We start from the raw sequence: 22,988 nt of genomic DNA, 5'->3' as shown, positions 1-22,988 counted from the left end.
ACCATTATCAATAATGAACTTGTTTTATTTAATTATTTTTTCAGAAGTAATCTTAGGTCACTTTTTCTTGTGCTACATTAATTATTTTATAAGTACACATCTTATAGCCAAAGCAGTTATGAAAGGAGATACCAATATAGTTAAATTGCATTTGGGAGATTTTTTTAAAAGAATGTTTAAATTTTAATGTAACTGCTCCCCATTGCTACTAAGGCAGATGCAGTAAGAAATCACTGGAAAAAGGCAGGGTTCAATCATTCCATAGCTCAAGTCCAAGCAACATGGAAAATCAGAAGGGAAAATGAGTGTGACAAACACTAGAATTTTTTAAAATGACTTTGTATTGTGCTATTTAAAATGCTTTATCTACAAAAGACCTACACCCTCCCTGTCTAATGGAGTAATTGCTACTTCATTTCTATCATCTAAAATATTGATACCCAATTGGAACCCAGTCCATGAAACTGGACTTTTTCAAGCCCCCGACTTCAAAAAATTCTTTTGCCAAATTAATTTGTTGCATTTGATAGTGACACATAACATTCTCTTCTTCTGCTACTAGAAATGGAATTTTATCTAGATTTAATTTGTAATTTTAACCAATTCTGTCATTAGAAGTTTCCATTTGCAGCATTAAAAGCAAATTCTATTTCTGATTATATTTCAAAAGGTCAGAGCCTTCTCTTAATGTGTTTTTCTGTTTGCTGGTCTCTTTTTTTCACATATTTGTTGTCAACTGATATGTCTGAATGTCTTTTCAGTTAAGTATTTATCCTAATAACTGATCATGACAATACATCTGGCCACAGGATTCATACTACTACAATGTTAGACCAGATTCGTCTAAGTATTGGGGTGTTGGGGTAGCTTTGCCCAACTAGGTAAATATCTGGCCTCTTGTTAGTTGTTGTTACAATCACAAAAGTAGGCCTTTATGGAAGTTCCATTCCTAGTTGGACAGATGAAAGATAAATCCCTGAAACAACTGGCAAATAATTTGAGGAAAATCTATCCATACATGTGAAACTATAGTGGGCATCAACCTATTGCTTTTGCCTGTCTAACCTTGATTCCTGCCTCTTCCGCTGACAGCGCACTGATAGTCCTTTAGGAATCCATCCCTTCCCACTCTTGGTCCACTTGGCTTGGGTGGGGCTATCCCACTCCTTAGATCCAGAATGAGTGTGCAATTCATGCCTGGCTCATCTTTGCATTTCATCCACTTGGCAATAGTGATTGGCTTCAAGATGAGAACATGACTCAAGAGAGTCCAATCGGAACTCATCCCGAGACTTGCTGGAATTATTTAAAAAGCAAAAATCTCTGTCTTCTCGGGTTATTGGGCTAGAAAGGTATAATTCTGGAGCCACTGGTAGACATCTTGTCTCTACCTATAGAAAACCTGCTTGAGAGTGAAGCCAAGGATTTTATATCTAGCAAAATGGACTCAAATATAAAGGACACAGAAAAACTGCTATCAGGAAATATGTTGTCCTGTGCCTTTCCTCAGGAATATATTAAAGAATGGGTTTCAGGCCATCAAAATGACTAGAAAGACATCAACATAAGGACTGGGGGGTGGGGGTGAACATTAAATATACAATTACTTATAGAACTAAGACAAATGAGCGTAGAAAGAGAGAGTATAGCGTGTAATGGCTAAATGCTCTGTTTAGTGAAGTTAAAGAACAGACGATTTTAAGTGGGGGAAATGGAGATAGCATAGGCAAAAAGATGTAGCTGTTTTCAGGAAACACATCAGTGATGGTACTGTTAGTGTTGCTAACAGCATTGAAACTATGAGTTATTCTATCATTCCTTGTGTTCTTGAGAATCAGGATTCTTGGTGTAAAAGAAAGAAGATACAAATGTAATATAGAAGAGGGTAAGTAAAAATGCTGAGTCCTGAATTTGAATTGGAAGTGTGTGTCTGCACGAATTTTTGAGATGCTTTATCTTTAAAAACTAGATATACATTTCCAAGGCCTGTGTACTGAAAAGGCCTAAAAGCATTGATCGCCCGAGAAGCAATAAGCATCCCTAGCACCTAGATTGTTGTCTTGAAATACCATCTCTCATACTGGTTGGGAAATGGCCTCTAACCTGATCCCCTAAGGGCCCTGCTACTGCCCAGCCCTTCTCTAGAGATCCTCAAGAAACCCACACATTAAAACATTAATACGTAGTACTGTAGGGGGGCATTCAGGACCTTTCTCCAGCCGTGTGGCTGGTGTCCATTCTGACTAGTTGGTTTCCATACCCACAGCCATGTTCCTTCCAACTGAATATCCTCCCACCCTCATCATCATGAACATAAATATCATTTATTGAACAAAATGTGCAGAATATCCTCTATATGCTAGATACTTACACTTGTCATGCAGCATGCTAGGATAGGTTGGGGATGGGTAGGACACAGAGCCTGGGAGAAGGCTGCAGTGGGAGAGCCATCATTGGAAAAGGCAGACTCTCTCTTAGCTGGAAAGACTAGAAGTCTTCACACCCAGTCCTAGGGAGAGTGGCCAAACTCCACACAGGCAATGGCACACAAAGGATGCGGGTGGTAGCGTCTGACTTTGGGAACTCTGGGCAATTGTCATGGTAACAGGGGTCTCCCTGGAGTCTGACAAATTGGAAGTAAGGGCACCTGGAAGAGGAGTCCAGCAGTGGAGATGCCAGGTGAGAGGACAGCACAAGCTTCGGCAGGCCAGCTTCCTACTGGGTCAAGTCCTCAAAATGCCAGCTCCCGGAGGCAAAGGGAATCTTAGATGTTAGATCTTCAAAAGTCAAGGACCCTGACATGCTGCCCAAGGAAACTGTGTCTGGATAATGCTGCCCATGTCAAGAGTTAGGTTATCTGGCTTATGTCTAGCTTGGGATGCTTAGTGCAAGATAAAAATTCAATTTCTATATTTTACTTACCACCGTGAATATTTCTATGTTCTACTTATTGCTATGAATATTTCTATTGTCTGCTTACCACTTTGGAGACAGTAGTATTATGCTGAGGCAGACAGTAATAATAACACTACCATTTATTGCGCATACCACATGCCACATATTGTTCCAGATACTTTTTTTTTTTTTTTTTTTTGAGATGGAGTCTTGCTCTGTCACCCAGGCTGGAGTGCAGTGGCACAATCTTGGCTCACTGCAAGCCCCGCCTCTCGGGTTCACGCCATTCTCCTGCCTCAGCCTCCCGAGTAGCTGGAACTATAGGCACCCGCCACCATGCCCGGCTAATTTTTTGTATTTTTAGTAGAGGCGGGGTTTCACCATGTTAGGCAGGATGGTCTCGGTCTCTTGACCGTGATCCGCCCGCCTCGGCCTCCCAAAGTGCTGCGATTACAGGCGTGAGCCACCGCGCCCGGCCTGTTCTAGATACTTAATGAAATGTATTTCATCCTAGATACTTAACGAACTATATCTTATTTTATCCTTAAAACAGCTCTTTCAACTAGGTATTCTTCTTTGCATTTACAGAAGAGGAAACTGAGCCTGGCTCAGTAATATTTGCCCAAAGTCACATAGTTGATAAATAACAAAGTCAGGATTCCTGCCATTATGTCACATTGTTCCAGTAAGGTGTTGAACTCTTAATGACTGTCACTTAAATAATGGCTGAGCTGGTCTGCTGCTTTTAGTTAGCAAAACTGGGATCGCAGCCCATTTCTCAGAATCTGCTGCTAGAATGACAAGACCATGCTGCCCTCTATCAGCTTCAATGACTGCAGTCACCTGTCATTGTATATCATAAACATTGTAGCCTACACATGTATACACAAAAATTGATACAAAAATATGAACCCAATTTGTGGTAGTATCAGTCACTTCTTCTATAACCTGTCTTTTAAAAACATAATTTTTCTTCTAGAGAAGTAAAAGAGTAGCTGGGTGCAGTGGCTTTTGCCTGTAATCCCCACACTTTGGGAGGCCAAGGCAGGAGGATTGCTTGAGTCCAGAAATTTGAAACCAGCCCAGGCAACATACTGAGTCCCCCATCTCTAAAAAAAAAAAAAAAAAATTAGCTGGGTATGGTGGTGTGTGCCTGTAGTCCCACCTATTTGGGAGGTTGAGGTGGGAGGATTGTTTGAGCTGGGGAGGTCAAAACTTCAGTGAACCGTGATTGCATCACTACACTCCAGCCTGGGAGACAGAGGAAGACCCTGTCTCAAATATATATGTATGATACAATCATATATATAATGATACATATACAAAATATATATTTATTATATATTTTATTATATGCTATATATAATATATATAATAAAAATTCCTTCTGAACCAGTTTTGTGGAAAAAATAAAGAAATAAAATTTAAAGTTAAAAGAGTGGAAAAACCCAAATTGCTTCTTTACTTCTTTTTTTACTTTTTGTAGAGACAGGAGTCTCACTATTTTGCCCTGGCTGTTCTCAAATTCCTGGTTCAGACAATCCGCCCACCTCTGCCTCCCAAAGTACTGAGATTACAGGCATGAGTCACCGCACCAGGTCAAAATGGGGTTTGAGGCTGTACCCAGTTTAATTCCACAGTCTATCCATCAATTACAGTCTATACACTCCTTCAAAAAATAAATAAAACATTTCAAGTTAAATTCTGATCCTTTTCTAAAGTCTCAAAGGATTTTAAAAGTAGATAGGATTTTAAAATGTATGTTTTGGCCAGGTATGGTGGCTCATGCCTGTAATCCCAGCACTTCGGGAGACTGAGGTGCGTGGATCACCTGAGGTCAGGCGTTCAAGACCAGCCTGGCCAACATGATGAAACCCCATCTCTACTAAAAATATAAAAATTAACCAGGCGTGGTAGTGGGCACATGTGATCCCAGCTACTCGGGAGGCTGAGGCAGGAGAATCGCTTGAGCCCCAGAGATAGAGGTTGCAAGTGCACTCTGGCCTGGGCAACAGAACAAGACTCTGTCTTGAAAAATAAATAAAATAAAATAAAATAAAATAAAATAAAATATATGTTTTTATCATTTTTTCCTCCTGGTTATAGTTGGTGGATGTCAAGTCACCAGTACTCTGGAATTGGTTTAATATGATCTGATTGCACTATTTGCTCCCCACAATACTTTTTTTGTGGTCACTTACTCTAAAGTAGGATAATTTCATAGATTAAGATTTACTGAGTTGTATTTTGAGCCAGCTGGCAAATTATTCGTTTTAATTCATCTAGTTAGATAATTCGCATTTTAAAGTTTTTTTTTTTTTTTTGTAATTGCTACTTCAAACTTTTTGGATCTTGACAGTTATTCACCTTCCTAGCAAAAAACTGTTTCACATTTTGATATATTTTAATTAAAAATACCTATATCCTATTTACAAGAGACACAAATAAAACAAAATGTCGGCTGGGGGCGGTGGCTCACGCCTGTAATCCCAGCACTTTGGGAGGCCAAGCCGGGCGGATCACTTGAGGTCAGGAGTTTGAGACCAGCCTGGATAACGTGGTGAAACCCTGTCTCTACTAAAAATACAAAAATTTTAGCCCGGCGTGGTGGCACATGCCTATAATCCCAGCTACTTGACAGGCTGAGGCAGGAGAATTGCTTGAACTCTGGAAGCGGAGGTTGCAGTGGGCTGAGATAGCGCCATTGCACTCCAGCGTGGGTGACAGACCGAGACTCTGTCTCAAAAACAAAACAAAAAAAAAAACAACAAGAAAAAACAAAAATTAGCCAGGCGTGGTGGTGGGCGCCCAAAATCCCAGCTACTCAGGGGGCTGAGGCAGGAGAATTGCTTGAACTCTGGAAGCAGAGGTTGCAGTGGGCTGAGATAGTGCAATTGCACTCCAGCCGGAGTGACAGACCAAGACTCTGTCTCAAAAACAAAACAAAACAAAACAAAACAAAAACAAACAAAAAATTAGCGGGGCGTGGTAGCGGGCACCCCAAATCCCAGCTACTCGGGAGGCTGAGGCAGGAGAATCACTTGAACCCGGGAGGCGGAGGTTGCAGTGAGCCGATCGTGCCATTGCACTGTAGCCTGGGTGACAAAGCGAGAGTCGGTTTCAAAAAAAAGAAAAAAAAGTCAAGGAAAAAGTTAAAAATAAAGGGATGGAAAAAGATTCAGTAGGAAAATACTAACGAAAAGGCAGATATAGCACTTTGATACTTATTAGTCTATTTGGATAATATTCAATATAGCAGCATTACAGTATCATCCATAGATAGCTGTTTTATGGACTAAGTAATCCGAGAAAAAAAAAACAGGTAATAGAGAGGATTTTCTAAGCCCACTCTATGACCCTTGCCTTATTCCTACCCCATTGGCTATTGCATCCTGCACAATTCAATAGGCTCTCACTTCCAGTTTCCCCAGTACTTTTACATACACTTCCAATAGACGCTGGACACATCCAGAGTCCATTCTTCAAGTCTTTCCTTCAAAATCCAGCACTGAATAAAACCAACTACACCTGCAACTTGGGCTCAACGCACCTTAAAGTCAATACCTTAATCTTCGCCCATGCCCAGTGATACCTCAGCTTGGCCTTGGCCCCTCGCAAGCCTGCCCACATGAACTCCAGCTGGATTCCATCACCAACCTGAACTCAGGCTGAATCTCCATCTAGTGAGAGGCTTCTCAGGATCCTGGATCTCAACAGTCTGTTGAGACCTCCAACCCTGAACTCTGGCCTCAGCACCTGGGCTCTGAGCTTTTTCTCCTCTGTGCATGATTTAAGAGCCCACCCAACTGTGGTAGTTCTTCCTCCTTTCCCCCTCAACTCCAATTACATGTATACCCAGGCTTACTTTTCCTAAATACATATTATGCTGAATGTTACCCTCTTATTCTGTGGTAAGCACTCAATCACCAACTGTAGTTGGTTTTTTTTTTTTTTTTTTTTTTTTTGAGACGGAGTCTCACACTGTCGCCCAGGCTGGAGTGCAGTGGCGCAATCTCGGCTCACTACAAGCTCCGCCTCCCAGTTTCACGCCATTCTCCTGGCTGAGCCTCCCGAGTAGCTGGGACTACAGGCGCCTGCCACCATGCCCGGCTAATTCTTTGTATTTTTAGTAGAGACAGGGTTTCACTGTGTTAGCCAGGATGGTCTCGATCTCCTGACCTCGTGATCCGCCCCCCTCAGCCTCCCAAAGCGCTGGGATTACAGGCGTGAGCCACCACGCCCGGCCCCACCAACTCTAGTTGTTTTTTTTTTTTTTTTAAAGTTTTGACTATGATCCACGGTTAAAAAAATATATATATTTTTTACATTGTGACAAGGTATAAAGTTTTCCCTAAATAATACTTAATCCCTTACCATGTGGCAATGCAATCTGATTATTTTCTTTTTTATTCTATTTTTAAAAGTCAGCTACTAAATTGATTTCATTAACCACTAAGGGGTCCAGACCCTTAGTTTAAAAACACTTGATCTAGAGAGACTCCTCCCTCCCCCCAACACTTTGTTGGTATATTGTTGATCAGAACCAGGTCAGATATATGAAAGCATATCTAAAGCAATCACTGCCTTGTTTCCTGGATTTTCTAAGGAGGCATCCTTAACTATAGGACAACAGTCCCCAGGGTGTAAAAGATATACTTTCAGTACTATTGTTGTTGGAAATGGTGGAGACTTATTTAAAGCCTTCTAGAAAATATTCGCAATTTGAAATCTTATTAAAGAACGCAGGATTGAAAGTGAGGCAACCCAGGTCCTTGTCTCATCCTGCCACTCATCAATGGGAGATAAATCACCCAGCCTCTCTGAACCAAGGAGTCTCGATCTAGAGGATTGTATATAAATCTGATGATGATTCATTCACTCACTGATTTGATCATTCATTTGACAAATGCTTCAGTAACTACGTACCAGGAAGGTAGAGACCTGGCTGTCACTGCTTATCTGACAACTCAAGCTGAGAGAGCCCCAAATTTATCACCCATTGTATGTCATCATATGCCCAGGTTCTTCATCAAATTCATGATTCATCATTCACCACAGGGGAATAAGCTGCTTCCTATAAGTGCATTACCCAGAAAAATTATGTTCATTTATATAAACCATTTAATAAAAATCTCTCTAAGATGTTTAAATACTATATTGTATCTAATTTCATTAATGGTTTAATTAATTATAACGGGAGCCTACTTTTATTTAAATTTTATGAATTCTTATGCAAGTTTAATTTTAAATGTCCAAAATGTAATTTTTGCTCTAATTGTTCTACTTTTTTGCGTGGTGGGGGCGGGGTGGGGGGTGGACAGAGTCTTGCTCTGTCGCCCAGGCTGGAGTGCAGTGGTGTGATCTTGGCTCACTGCAACCTCTGCCTCCTGGGTTCAAGCAATTCTCATGCTTCAGCCTCCTGAGTAGCTGGGATTATGGGCATGCACCACCTCACCCAGCTAATTCTTGTGTTTTTAGTAGAGACAGGGATTTGCCATATTGGCCAGGCTGGTCTCAAACTCCTGACCTCAGGTGATTCACTCGCCTCAGCCTTCCAAATATTTTCTTTTCTTCTCCACCATTTGTTAACTCCTTTGGTTGAACTGTAACACCACCAGATGAGTTCTCGCAGTAAATGGTAAGGATATTACTAAAAGCCATTCCTACAGCAACACAGGCAGTGATAATTTAACTTTACACAAGAAAGATTGTGAACTACGTAAACTATCACACAAAACCCAAATCAGATGTAGCCCCCAATCCCCAATTCAGCATTATCGCAAAAATGTCCACAGCCACTCCAGTGCCACTTGATAAGAGGGTATGTGTGATGGAGGAGGAGCCAGGGTGATGAGACCACAGTCTTAACTGATTGCCAGTTTTACAGAGACACACGGCTGCATGAACACATCATGAGGGAGCCCCACTCTCAAGCTTTGGAAGGAGCTTGGACAAGTCAAGGGGCCCTTGCTTTACTAGCTTCATGGTAAATCTGCTCCTACACATATCATTTATGGAATGAAGGAGTGAATATGGTGAGGCAATCATGAGCATGGCTCCAGAGCTAAATGAATCTGTGTTTTTATTTTTAATTCCACCATTTACTAGCTGTTAGCAAATTATTTTCTCTGTGCCTCAGTTTTCAATCTGTGAAAAGGGGATAATAATATTTATCACATAGGGCTGTTCTGAATTATTAAAAGATGTAATATATAAAGTGTGTTAAAAATAAGAGCAATACTTATGTGGAGATAATGATGATGACTATGCTGTATCAAATATGATAAATTCTCAAGGGCTGTTGAGGGGTTGAATAGTTTTTGATGCTATAATAAATATTCTCAAACAACTGTGACTTTTGAGTTCCTTTGACTTGGTTTTTGTTTCCAAAATTTTCAAGATTCTGCAATAAAATCTGGCAGAAAAATGACTTAAATAAGTTTCTAGGCTGGGTACAGTGGCTCACATCTGTAATCCCAGCACTTTGGGAGGCCAAGGCAGGAGGATCATTTGAGGCCAGGAGTTCGAGAACAGCCTTGGGCAACATAGCAAGACCTTGTCCCTATTAAAAATTAAAAAAAAAAAAAGCCAGGTATGGTGGTGTGCACCTATAGTCCCAGCTATTCTGGAGGCTGAGGTGAGAGAATCACCTCAGCCCAGGAAGCTGAGGCTGCAGGGAGCCACGATCACACCACTACACTCCAGCCTGGGCAACAGAGCGAGACCCTGCCTGCCCTGCCCATCCCCCCCATTAAAAAAAATTCTATTTTGAGCAGAGAAGTACCACAAACAAACAAGTAGTCAAGGCAGAAAAAAATGGCAAAACTTAAGAAAATATTTTCATATTCCCAGGATCCAGTGATACAACTATACAGTTGACCCTTGAGCAATGAGAGACTTCAGACACCAACCCCCAGCATAGCTGATAATCTGTGTATAACTTTTGACTCTCCCAAAATTTAACTATTAATAATAGACAACTGTTAACCAGAAGCCTTATCTATAACATAGTTGATTAACACAAATTTTGTATGTTATATGCATTATATACTGTCTTCTTACAATAAAGTAAGCTAGTGAAAAGAAAATGTTACTAAGAAAATCATAAGGTGGCTGGGCGCGGTGGCTCACGCCTGTAGGCCGAAGTGGGTGGATCACTTGAGAGCAGGTGTTCGAGACCAGTCTGGTCAACGTGGTGAAACCCCGTCTCTACTAAAAATACAAAAATTAGCTGGGCATGGTGGTGCACACCTGTAATCCCAGCTACTTGGGTGGCTGAGGCATGAGAACCACTTGAACCCGGCAGGCGGAGGTTGCACTGAGCTGAGATCTTGCCACTGCACTCCAGCCTGGGCAACAGAGTGAGAGTCTGTCTCAAAAAAAAAAAAAAAGAAAAGAAAAGAAAAGAAAAGAAAACCACAAGGAAGAGAAAGTTTACTATTCATTAAGTGGAAGTGGATCTTCACAAAGGTCTTCGTCCTTGTCATTTTCATGTTGAGTGGGCTGAGAGGAGGAGGAAGAGGAGGAGTTGGTCTTGCTGTCTCGGGGTGGCAATTTTGTGAGTTTTTTCAAATTGTTGCAAATCTTTAAAAAATTTTCCAATATATTGATTGAAACAAATAGGCATCTAAGTAGACCAGCACAGGTCCAACCTGTGCTGTTCAAGAGCCAACTGTAAGTTTCATGCTATTGTCAATTAATTCCAACGGCTGTGATTTCCCTTAGCTTGCTCTCTGCTCTTTGGCCTCCTATCCATCTTGTATCAACTAGAGTCCTTTGCACAATGTTAGCTCTAATTTCCATGAATTTTCCTATTCTATGTCCCTTTGTAAAACCTTCCTTTGTTTTGCATCACCAAAAGGTATGGTAGCAGGAAAAGCTTAGGATGGGAGAAACATTCTACCACCACTTCTGGGCTCTGTGTAGAGTGGCTTCCTCACCTCCCTATCAGAGTTTTGCTCGTGTTTGGAAGTGGCCAGATGCTACACTTAGGCATCTTGGAATGCTAGCAGCCCCCGATTGCCTGCTCATTGGTCCAGATACTTCGAGCCCTGTCCCAAAAAGTTTTTTAGAAAGGAGAGTTGTAGATGTTCCTTATTGATATATATATATAATTTATTATAAATATATAATATTTATTATATTATAAAAATTTTATTTATAGACTACAAATTATATATGTGGTATATATATTTCAGTGTCCAGTAGATAAATAAGTGTACTGTTTTGAGAAGCTGAAGAAGTGACATTTACTATTAATGTTCTGTTTCTAGAAGCACAGATGAAAATCTTTGCTTTGGAGAAAAGTTGCCAAAACAAAACCCACAAAATGCAAATGACACACAGGAATCCATCAATTGTTCTTGGAGACAACTGTGAAGACAACTGCAGGCAGTTGTAAAGTATCTGAAGGTTTAAAATGTTCAGCCTTCCATTCAGGGATGTAAGTTAGGAGTATCATTAGCAGGACTATGCGCTTTTAGAGTGAGAGACTTTAACAAGTTTTTTTTGCTTTTCTAATTGCCAGTGTAGGCCGGAGTGTCTCTGAAAGTGACGGTTCTTGGAAGATGTAGGTGTATTTTTGTTAAAGCATTTGCTCATGGGAGATTGTAAGACTAGACCGTAGGCAGGATTATGTGTAGGTCTGAACTAGTCTTCCTCCTGTGCTAAGAGAAAAGCTCCTTCCTCCTATGCTAGCGAAAAGGACTTAGACTGGTTTGGTCAGGTACTGTATGGAATATATTGCAGCGTGGGGTGAGAGTGCGGCATCCCACACGTGGTATTATTTGAGACTGAACAATTGGCTTTGGAAATATTATCTTGGCCATATGGAGCCAGACTGTGTTTGAGAGTATCCTGAATACATAAAGAACTCTCAAAACCCAATAAGAAGAAGACAAGCAACCCAAATTTTTTTTTAAAAATGGGCAAAAGGTTTCAAAAAACTTTTTTTTTTTTTTTTTTTGAGACTGAGTCTCGCTCTGTCGCCCAGGCTGGAGTGCAGTGGCACGATCTGGGCTCACTGCAAGCTCCGCCTCCCGGGTTCACGCCATTCTCCGGCCTCAGCCTCCTGAGTAGCTGGGACTACAGGCACCCACAACCACGCCCGACTAATTTTTTGTATTTTTAGTAGAGACGAGGTTTCACCGTGTTAGCCAGGATGGTCTTGATCTCCTGACATCGTGATCCGCCCGCCTCGGCCTCCCAAAGTGCTGGGATTACAGGCGTGAGCCACAGCGCCTGGCTGACTCACACCTCTAATCCTAGCACTTTGGGAGGCTGAGGTAGGAGAATTGCTTCGGCCCAGGAGTTGAAGACCAGCCTAGGCAACAAAATGAGACTCTGTCTCTATAAAAACATCAAACAATTAGCCAGTCACCATGGTGCATACCTGTGGTCCCAGCTACACGAGAGACTGAGGGAGGAGGATCACTTGAGCCCCGGAGGTGGTGCCTGCAGTGAGCCATGTTCATGCCACTGCACTCCAGCCTGAGTGACAGAGCAAGAGCCTGTTTCAAAAAAAAAAAAAAAAAAGTGCTGTTTATTATATATCAATAATACCTGAGTAGACAGCGTTTCAGTGGTCCTACAGATCTGTCTTACTTCAGCAGGGTTTGGACAGAAAAGACCTGGGGACTCATAAATAAATAAATAAAATAAAAAAAGAATATCCGAGTAAAGCTGTTAAAAATAGCGTATTTCCCTTTGGGAGGTCGAGGCAGGTGGATCACCTGAGGTCAGGAGTTCATGATCAGCCTGGCCAACAAGGCAAAACCCCATCTCTACAAAAAATAGGAAAATTAGCCGGGCATCATGGCAGGTGCCTGTAATCCCAGCTACTCGGCAGGCTGAGGCAGGAGAATCGCTTGAACCTGGGAGGTCGAGGTTGCAGTGAGCTGAGATCGCACCACTGTACTCCAGCCTTGGTGACAGAGCGCGACTCCATCTCAAAAAAAACAAAACAAAACAAAACAAAAAAACAAAACAAAACTATGTAGAATATTTGCAACTTTACTTTCTCTTAAAAAAATTTTTTTTGGCCTGGCATGGTGGCTCATTCCTGTAATCCCAGCACTTTAGGAGGCTGAGGCAGGAGGATCAGTTAGGGCCAGGAGTTTGAGACTAGACTGGACAACATAATAAAACCTTGTCTCTACAAAATATATATATTTTTAATTTTTTAAGGTTTTCTTTTTTTGTTTTTTTAGGTCTAACATATATAGTATTCGGTTTCCTCTTAACCAGATCCTATAAAAGGCCCACAGCCACTCCAGTGCCTTCACAGACAGGGAGAGTAGAAAGAAGTAGAAGTAGCAAAAGTCTTAACTGATTGCTCTTTAAGTATTAAAATTTGGGGGGGAAGCCAAGTCCAGAGGATCCCTTAGCCCAGGAGTTCGAGGCCAGCCTGGGCAACACAAAGAGGCTCTATCTTTATAAAAAATAATTTAACAAAATTAATCGAGTGCAGGTGCAGATGCGCCTGTAGTCTCAGCTGCTTGGGAGGTTGAGGCAGGAGGATCACTTGAGCCCAAGAGTTCCAGGCTTCTGTGAGCTTTGATTATACCACTGCACTCCAGCCTGGACGACAGAGCAAGACCCAGTCTCTAAAGTGAGAAAGAAAGATAAAAAGAGAAAATATTTACAAATTTTACAAAAACACACGCTCATTTGGATACATGGCAAGGGCTTTTTCCAGGGTCTTGGAGGAGGCCTATGTGAGTGCGAGACCAATGCAGATGACCTCCTAAGCACTCCCTGGGTTTGGAGGAGGGAAGAACGAGGATATAGACCCCACAGTGGAATGGACTTCTCAGCTCCATAGGCTCAGAGCTGTAGTTTGGACATTAAGCTGCATGGCCTTGTTCTGAGGTCACAAGCTAGTGAGGCCCTAGGATGTATCCATTACACAAGGAATGGGGCAAGTTTTGAAAGGTCAGTGGCACCATCCTCTGCAGTTTATGCATGATCACCAACACAGACCTGCCCCGTCGCTCAGGAGATGGGCTCATGTGCTCAGGCAAGGAGGGTAAGACAAGACGCACAGATTCTATTACTGTGCTGCTGTGGCTACTATTTGCTGATTTGTGACTTGAGGCAGATCATATAATCTCTAGGTGTTGGTTTCAACACTAGTAAAACGAGAATCACAAGAATTACCTATTTGTGGGTAATTATTTTCCATGGAAATAATTTGAATCCTTGTTCTGAAATCTGGCTGATCTCTTCCATTATCTAAAGTTCCTTTTGCAGCTGGAGAAATAGTGAAGTGAAAGAGGATTAGATAGCATGGGCAGGGGACCCCAGGTGGAGGGGCCACTGGTGCCCTCTGCTCAGGCTGGAGGAGAACTCACTGAGCCTTTGAAGGAGCCTATGCAAGTGAGGGCCCTGAAACTTACACCTTGTTTGCTTCAAGTAATATCTGCCTCTGTCTGGAAGCCTTCTATTATAATTTTTTTACATTTTTTGAAATTACTATTTATTGGGTCCTGCTTTGTGCCAGCCACATATATGCATGTTAGTTTTTCTCAACATTAGAAACACATGGAAAGCTTTAAAAAATACACCAACCTAAGACCAATTAAAGCCAAATCTCTAGGGGTGGGGCTTCAGTATCTGCAGTTTTTAAGAGCCCCCAGATAATTCTAACGTGCAACCGGAGTTGAAACTCTCAGCGCACAATGCTACTTTACATGTTAGCTTCTTAACACCTTACACAAACCTGGAAAATAGGTCCTCTTATCCGTATTCAAGTATATGAATAAACTGAGGCTCAGGGAGGTTAAATATTTTACTCAAGAGGAAATCACAGAGTCATAATTCAAACCCACACTAGTTTGACTTCACAGGCTACTTTGCTATACCAGTTCCAATCTTTATGTGCCTCTCTGAGAAAGAACAAACTTTTTCATTCAAAGGCAAAATGCAGTGATGAACAAAATATCATGAACTTTTCATGGCAAATGTGACCTCCTTAATTTTAATCCTTTAAGAGACAAAAGAATAGGCCAGGAGAGGTGGCTCACACTTCACCTGAGTCTAGGAGTTTGAGACCAGCCTGGGCAACATGGCAAAACGCCATCACTATGTCTCAACAACAAACACAAAAAAATTAGCTGGGCGTGGTGGCACAGGCCTGTAGTCACAGCTACTCGGGAGGCTGAGGTGGGAGGATCACCTGAGCCCGGAAATTCCAGCCTGCAGTGAGCCGTGGTGGCGCCACTGCACTCCAGCCTGGATGACAGGAGTGGGACCCCGTTTCAAAAATAATAATAAACTAAAAAATAAAAAAAGAGAGAAACAATAGAATAAAGCCATATTCCAGAGTTTAGTTCTAAGTTGGATGAGTCCTTTGTATCCAACAAAACTTCTGATAATCTTTATTGAAGAGAAGCTTGTTGTTGATGAAACTCCTAAGTACCATCTGGGATTGGAATGGGTTCTGGTGGGATACAGCCTCGGATCTCCTGGATACCAGGTAATTAGAAGTCACACAGAATACAGGGCCTCAAGCCTACCTCATGTGCCCCTCACATTAGTTCCTAAATCCCATGTCTCCTTTTTTCTTGGATTCATTGTTCACATTGCTAGAGTTCAACCCCAAATGATTATTTCAGTAAAGATCTGTGGATGGTACAATTTCAGAATCTTTGGATATACAAAAATAACCATATTTTGCACTCTCACTTGAAAGATAGTTTTTCTCAGTCTGATTTTCCCTCAGATTGTTGTCTTCCAGCAATGATGCCAATGAGAAACCTGATGCCACACTGATTCCCATTCCTTTGAGCTTAACCTGTTTATCTCTTTGGAAGCTTTTAGGATTTTACCTTCGTGCCCAGTGTTCTAACATTTCACCATGACATGTCCAGGTGTTGGTTTCCATTTCATTCATCTTGGTTAACATTTCCAATGAGAAGACTTGTATCTTTCTGAAATTTGGAGAAATATTGCTTTAATGATTTCTCCTCTACATTCTCTCCTTTCTTTCTTTTTTTGTTTTTTGAGACAGAGTCTTGCTCTGTCGCCCAGGCTGGAGCGCAGTGGCGCAAACTCGGCTCACTGCAAACTCCGCCTCCCAGGTTCAAGCAATTCTTGTGCCTCAGCCTCCCAAGTAGCTGGGGTTACAGGCATGTGCCACCATGCCTGGCTAATTTTTGTATTTTTGTAGAGACGGGCTTTCACCATTTTGGCCAGGCAGGCCTCAAACTCCTGACCTCAAGTGATCCTCCCTCCTCAGCCTCCCAAAGTGCTGGGATTATAGGCATGAGCCATTGAGCCCGGCCCATTTTTACTTATCTAACCCCTCAGTGAATCTCTATGAGGAATGTCCAGGGTTCGTCCCGCTCACTTTTCTTACCGGTTGATTCTAGAGTTGGGATGACACTGAGCTCCTATCTGGATTGCTGTCTTCTGCAAGTGTTTTGGACTGTGGTTTCTTTCAGTACTGTTCCTATATATCTGATCCTGTTAGATATCTATCTCTCAGGCACGTTGCAACATTTCTGGTAAAGCCCTTTCTTGCTTTTTAAGCTGTTATAAATTGGGATCTGTGTGTGTGTGTGTGTGTGTGTGTGTGTGTGTGTGTGTGTGTGTGTAGCATGTAGAAATATCAACAGTCCTGGGGAATATAGTAGGTATTTAATAAGTACTGTATATTTTGAATTCATAAAAAATGAATGTATGGGCTGGACACAGTGGCTCACACCTATAATCTCAGCACTTTGGGAGGCTGAAGCAGGAGGATCACTCAAGCCCAGGAGTTTGAGACCAGCCTAGGCAACATAGTGAGACTTCCCCATCTTTATTTTATTAAAAAAAAAAAAAAAAAAAGGAGACGTTGAAGATGAAGAAGAAGAAGAAGAAGAGGAGGAAGAACAAGAAGGAGAAGAAGAAAGGAATCAAGGGAAAAAAGGTATCTATAAGGAACTTATAAAGAAATTTACAAGAAAAAAACATTAAAAAGTGGGCAAAGGACATGAACACTTTTCAAAAGAAGACATACAGACAGCCAACAATTAAACAATCACACAAAAAAAGCTCAACGTCACTGATCATTAGAGAAATGCAAATCAAAACCATAATGAGATACCATCTCTCCCCAGTCAGAATGGCTATTACCAAAAAGTCAAAAAATGGGCCAGGCACAGGGGTTCATGCCTCTAATCCCAGCACTTTGGGAGGCCAAGGCGGGTGGATCACCTGAGGTCAGGAGTTCGAGACCAGCCTGGCCAACATGGTGAAACCCCCTCTCTACTAAAAATAGAAAAATTAGCTGGGTGTGGTGGCAGGCCCCTGTAATCTCAGCTATTTGGGAGGCTGAGGCAGGAGAACTGCTTGAACTGGGGAGGTGGAGGTTGCAGTGAGCTGAGATCGTGCCATTGCACTCCAGCCTGGGTGACAGAGCAAGAATCTGTCACGAAAAAAAAGTTAAAAATAACTGATGCTGGTGAGATTAAAAAGAAAAAGGGACACTTATACACTGTTGGTGGGAGTGTAAATTAGTTCAACCATTGTGGAAGACAGTGTTGCAGTGAGCTGAGATCGTGCCATTGCACTCCAGCCTGGGCGACAGAGCAAGAATCTGTCACGAAAAAAAGTTAAAAATAACTGATGCTGGTGAGATTAAAAAGAAAAAGGAACACTTATACACTGTTGGTAGGAGTGTAAATTAGTTCAACCATTGTGGAAGACAGTGTGGTAATTCCTCAAAGATGCAAAAACAGAAATACCATTCAACCCAGCAATCCCATTACTGAGTATATACTCAAAGGAACATAAATTGTTCTATTATAATGACACATGCACGCATATGTTCATTGCAGCAATATTCACAGTAGCAAAGACACGGAATCAACCTAAATGCCCATCAGTGGTAGACTGGATAAAGAAAATGTGGCACATATACACCCTGCAATACTATGCAGCCATAACAAAGAATGAGATTATGTACTTTGCAGGAACATAGATGGAGCTGGAAGCTATTATCCTTACCAAACTAATGCAGGAACAGAAAACCAAATACTGCATGTTCTCACTTATAAGTGGGAGCTAAATGATGAGAACACATGGACACATAGAGGGTAACATCACACACTGGGGCTTATCCAAGGGTGGAGGTGGCAAGAGGAAGAAGATCAGGAAAAGTAACTAATGGGTAATAAATAGGCTTAATACCTGACTGATGAAATAACCCACACAACAAATCTCCATGGGGGCAGGAGTGGGGTAATCCCAGCACTTGGGAGACCAAGGTGGGAGGATCACTTGGGGCCAGGAGTTCAAGACCAGCCTGGCCAACATGGCAAAACCCCTCTCTACTAAAAATACAAAAAATTAGCTGAGCATGTTGGCGCACCCTTGTAGTGCCAGGTGCTAGGGAGGCTGAGGCACAAGAATCGCTTGAATCCAGGAGGCAGAGTTTACAGTGAGCCGAGATGGCGCCACTGCACTCCAGCCTGGGTGACAGAGTAAAACCGTCTCAACACACACACACACACACACACACACACACACACACAAAACTCATGACACAAGTTTACCTACGTAACAAACCTGCACATGTAACCCTGAACTTACAAGTTAAAAATAAATAAATGGTAAAAGAAAAAAAAAAGAATGAATGCGTATACGTGTTATGTGTGTTTTTTCTGTTGTTCTTCTTGTCTGTACATCATTCCTATTTATACTTCTTCTTCTTATTTATTTATTTATTTATTTATTTATTTATTTGAGACAAGGTCTCACTCTTTTACCCAGGGTGGAACACAGTGACGTGATCGTGGCTCACTGTAGCCTCTACCTCCTGGGCTCAGGCGATCCTCCTGCCTCAGCATCCAGAGTAGCTGGGACCACAGGTGCATGCCACTATGCCCAGCTGGTTTTTTAATTATTTGTAGAGACAAAGTCTCACTGTGCTACCCAGGCTGGTCCTGAACTCCTGGGCTCAAGCAATCCGCCCACCTCGGCCTCTCAAAGTGCTGGGATTACAGGCATGAGCTACTGTACCTAGCCCATTCCTATGTCTTTTGAAGAATGTATCCTCCTTTCCCCCAACATGTGCTTCTGGTGGGGTTATCAAATAAACCCAGGCCCCGAGACCACATGTATGCACCGGTGACCCAATCCTAACCAAATGGGAATATCTTATTTTCATGGCCATATTTACCAATACAAAACAGAATAGGTAACCCGACATGGTCCAATAAGTCTCCTTCTGTAGGAGAGTGAATGAAGTCAACACACAGATAGGATGAGCCAGAGTTGTGGAGGATGAGGGATGTAGATAGACAAAGAGAAACCTGGAGGGCAATTGCATTTGAGCCACTAGATATGGCAGCCAAGTTCACCTTTTAACTTTCCAGGGACATAGGTCAAACAATTGCCTTTTGTGTTTAAGCTTATTTGAGCTGGGACTCTCTAACGTACAACTAGAAGAGTCCTGACTAATACAATGTCTAAAGAAAGGCTATTTCAACTTTGAGGAGGATTGGTAAGCATTGTAATCTCACAGCTCTGAAAAGCAGTGTACCTTCAGTATTGTCCAGGAGAACGGCTGTCACAGACATAATCCTGTAGTGGAAATGGAATCACTAAGTCTTTAAGATCAGCCAGCTAATTTCCCTTGATCTAATTCCCAGGGCACCAAGAAGCCTCTGATTATAAATTGCCTACCCAGGTAGAATTGCCTAGAAAGAGAGTAAGTAATCAACAAGAATATCCAGTATACTCAATACTTGTTTCGTTCATTGTTAAGCAATAAGTTGTCAATGCTCTAAAATCAGATCACTTTGGTGAATGCTAATATTGAATTTTCTGAACCTAGAAAGGCCTCAAACCAACATAATCTAGTGGTTAAAATATAGATTCTAGCACCAGACTGCCTGGAGTTGACTCACAGCTCTGCTACTAGCTGTGTAACTTGGGTTGAGTTTTTTAACCTATCTGTTCCTTATTTTCTCATTGATAAAATGGGACGATAATAGTAACTACCTCATAGGGTTGTTAAATGAGAATTATATGCATTAATACCTATAAAGGAATTAAAACATAGTAAATACTGTATAAGTACTTGAAAAAATAAAATAAATATACTAAGGTGAGGAAGAGACCTGGAATGTGGTATCCACTCCAGGGAGACTGAATGACTGCCTCTCTAATACATGAAGAAGTTTAGAACCTCTTTCAATTATTGGCTTACATTTCTAAGTGATGGGCTGAATTCTAAACTTCTAGAGGACAGGAAGGTGCCATACTCATCTTTATGTTTCTAATGCCTGGGACTTGATAGGCCCAAAGAGACAGAAAGTACCCTGTTCGTGAAATCCAAAGATAGGGGTTGAATCTTCACTATACCGCCTAGTATTTTTCCTAGAACAATTTGGTTAACCTCCCTGACCCCCATTTCCTGCAGCAGCAGTAAAATGAGAATAATAATACCTCTCTCAATTATTGTGAGGATGAAAGAAGATAATAATTTAGGGAAGTATCTGGGATGTAGTACATGTTCAATCAGTATGGGCTTCCTTACAATGTTAAAGTTTATAGTTATATAAATATTTTTCATATTATTCAAATAAAGGAGAATATATTCATTTCAGCATTCTATGACAAAATACCTTTGCTGCGCTTATAAGGTCAGCTGTTAGCATCATGACAATAATGCTTTAAGAAAATACATAAAAGGCTGGGCGTGGTGGCTCATGCCTATAATCCCAGCACTTTAGGAAGCCGAGGCAGGCGGATCACCTGAGGCCAGGAGTTCAAGACCAGCCTGACCAACATGGTGAAACCCCGTCTCTACTAAAAATACAAAAAATTAGCCAGGTGTGGTGGTGCATGCCTGTAGTCTCAGCTACTCGGTAAGCTGAGGCAGGAGAATCACTTGAACCCAGGAGGCGGAGGTTGCCGTGAGCCAAGGTCACACCACTGCACTCCAGCCTGGGCGACAGAGCGAGACTCCGTCTCAAAAAGAAAATACATAAAACATAAATGTATGACTTTTTAGGGAAATGATTTCACTTTCTGAATCCTTGGCCAGGACTTTTAACTTTAAATGAGATAGAATCAGCTGAGATACTGGTTGGTACACTAGTTATTAAAAATCTTCCTTACAGGGCATAGGAAAATAAATTCAAATGTATTCACTTCTTTATACATTCAAAATCTATTTTGATGAGCATCTATTATGAGCTAGGCACTTTGCTAGAGATTAACTACGCATTTTCTATGTTGAATCTGCAATGAACATAATTTGCATCTTCTTTCGCTTTAGTTCTTAACAGATGACATGTTCAAATTTCTTCAGATGCTGATTACTCATTCATTCATTCAATATACATTGAGATCTGTTCTATCCCAGTCACTCTGCTAGATGCCGGGGACATAATAGCAAACAGACAGATAAGGCCCCAGCCACCATGGAGCTTACATTTCCACTGGGGGAAGGGAAGGAAAAGAAGTAAAATAATTACAAACTGCCATGAGTACAAGAAGGGACACAAAAAAGGAAGAAAGATGTACAATAGCAGGGGAGGGAGCAAGGAATATTCCATCAGGGTGCTTAGGGAAGGTCTCAAGGGCAGGGATGATCCTGGTTCACTGCTATGAGGGGCACATAGAACATGCCTGGAACACTAGGCACTCAATAAATGAGTAAGGAGATAACACATAAGCTGAAACCCAAGATTGGCAACCATTCAAGGAGAAGAGCATTCCAGCCAGAGAAAACAGCATGTACAAAATCTCTGAAGTGGAGAACTTGGAATGTTTGAGGACTTGAAAGAGATCAGTGTGGCTGGAGCAAAGTGATCAAGGAGGGACAAGAGTAGGAAAAGATGAGGTTGGAAAAACTGACAAGGACCAGCCAGATTATGCTGGGCCTCAGAAGCAATGGTAAGGAGTTTGTAGTTTATATAATTTTTAAAAAAATAAACAGAATAATTCTAGTAACATGGGTATAACTAAAGGGAAATATATTCACTAACCCAGACACTACAGATGCTTTTATTTTTTTTTTCAAGTTAATCAACCTCTTTATTTGAAGACAGGGCAAAATAAATAAAAATATTTGTCTTTCACTTCTGGCTCAGATTTGGCATTTCTTTTTTTTAAGTTTTATTTTAAGTTCAGGGGTACATGTGCAGGTTTGTTACATAGGTAAGCTTGTGTCATGGGGGTTTGTTGTACAGGTTATTTCATCACCCAGGTATTAACCCTAGTACCCATTAGTTATTTTTCCTGATCCTCTTCCTCCTCCCACCCTCCACCCTCTGATAGGCCCCAGTGTGTGTTGTTCCCCTCTATGTGTCCATGTGTTCTCATACAGGTGCTCCTTGATTTACAATGGACGTAAGTCCCAATAAAACCATCTTAATTTGGGGCCAGGCGCGGTGGCTCATGCCTGTAATCCCAGCACTTTGGGAGGCCAAGGTGGGCAGATCACGAGGTCAGGAAATCGAGACCATCCTGGCTAATACAGTGAAACCCCATCTCTACTAAAACTACAAAAAAAAAAAAAAAATTAGCCGGGCATGGTGGCGGGCACCTGTAGTCCCAGCTACTCGGGAGGCTGAGGCAGGAGAACGGCATGAACCCGGGAGGCAGAGCTTGCAGTGAGCTGAGATCGTGCCACTGCACTCCAGCCTGGGCGACAGAGTGAAACTCTATCTCAAAAAAAAAAAAAACAAAAAAAAACACCATCTTAATTTGGAAATATTGTAAGTCAAAAATGCATTTAATACACTTAACCTACCAAACATCATAGCTTAGCTTAGCCTACCTTAAACATGCTCAGAACACTTACATTAGTCCAACGTTACATTAGCTGGGTAAAATCATCTAACACAAAGCCTATTTTATAATAAAGTGTTGGATATCTCATATAACTTACTGAATAATGCACTGAAAGTGAAAAACAGAATGGCTGTATTGGCACTTGAAGTATGGTTTCAACTGCATGCATATTGCTTTTGCACCATTGGAAAGTCAAAAAATCGTAAGTTGAACTATTGTAAGTTGAGGACTGTCTGTATATTTCTATGACTTGTGACTGAAGTTGACAAGAGAAGGATCATGAAGATGTACTTGATGGAATT

The sequence above is a fragment of the Pan paniscus genome, chromosome 12 (genome assembly GCF_029289425.2).
Source record: "Pan paniscus chromosome 12, NHGRI_mPanPan1-v2.0_pri, whole genome shotgun sequence".
Lineage (NCBI taxonomy): Eukaryota > Metazoa > Chordata > Mammalia > Primates > Hominidae > Pan > Pan paniscus.
Note: the sequence above shows the minus strand (reverse complement) of the source record.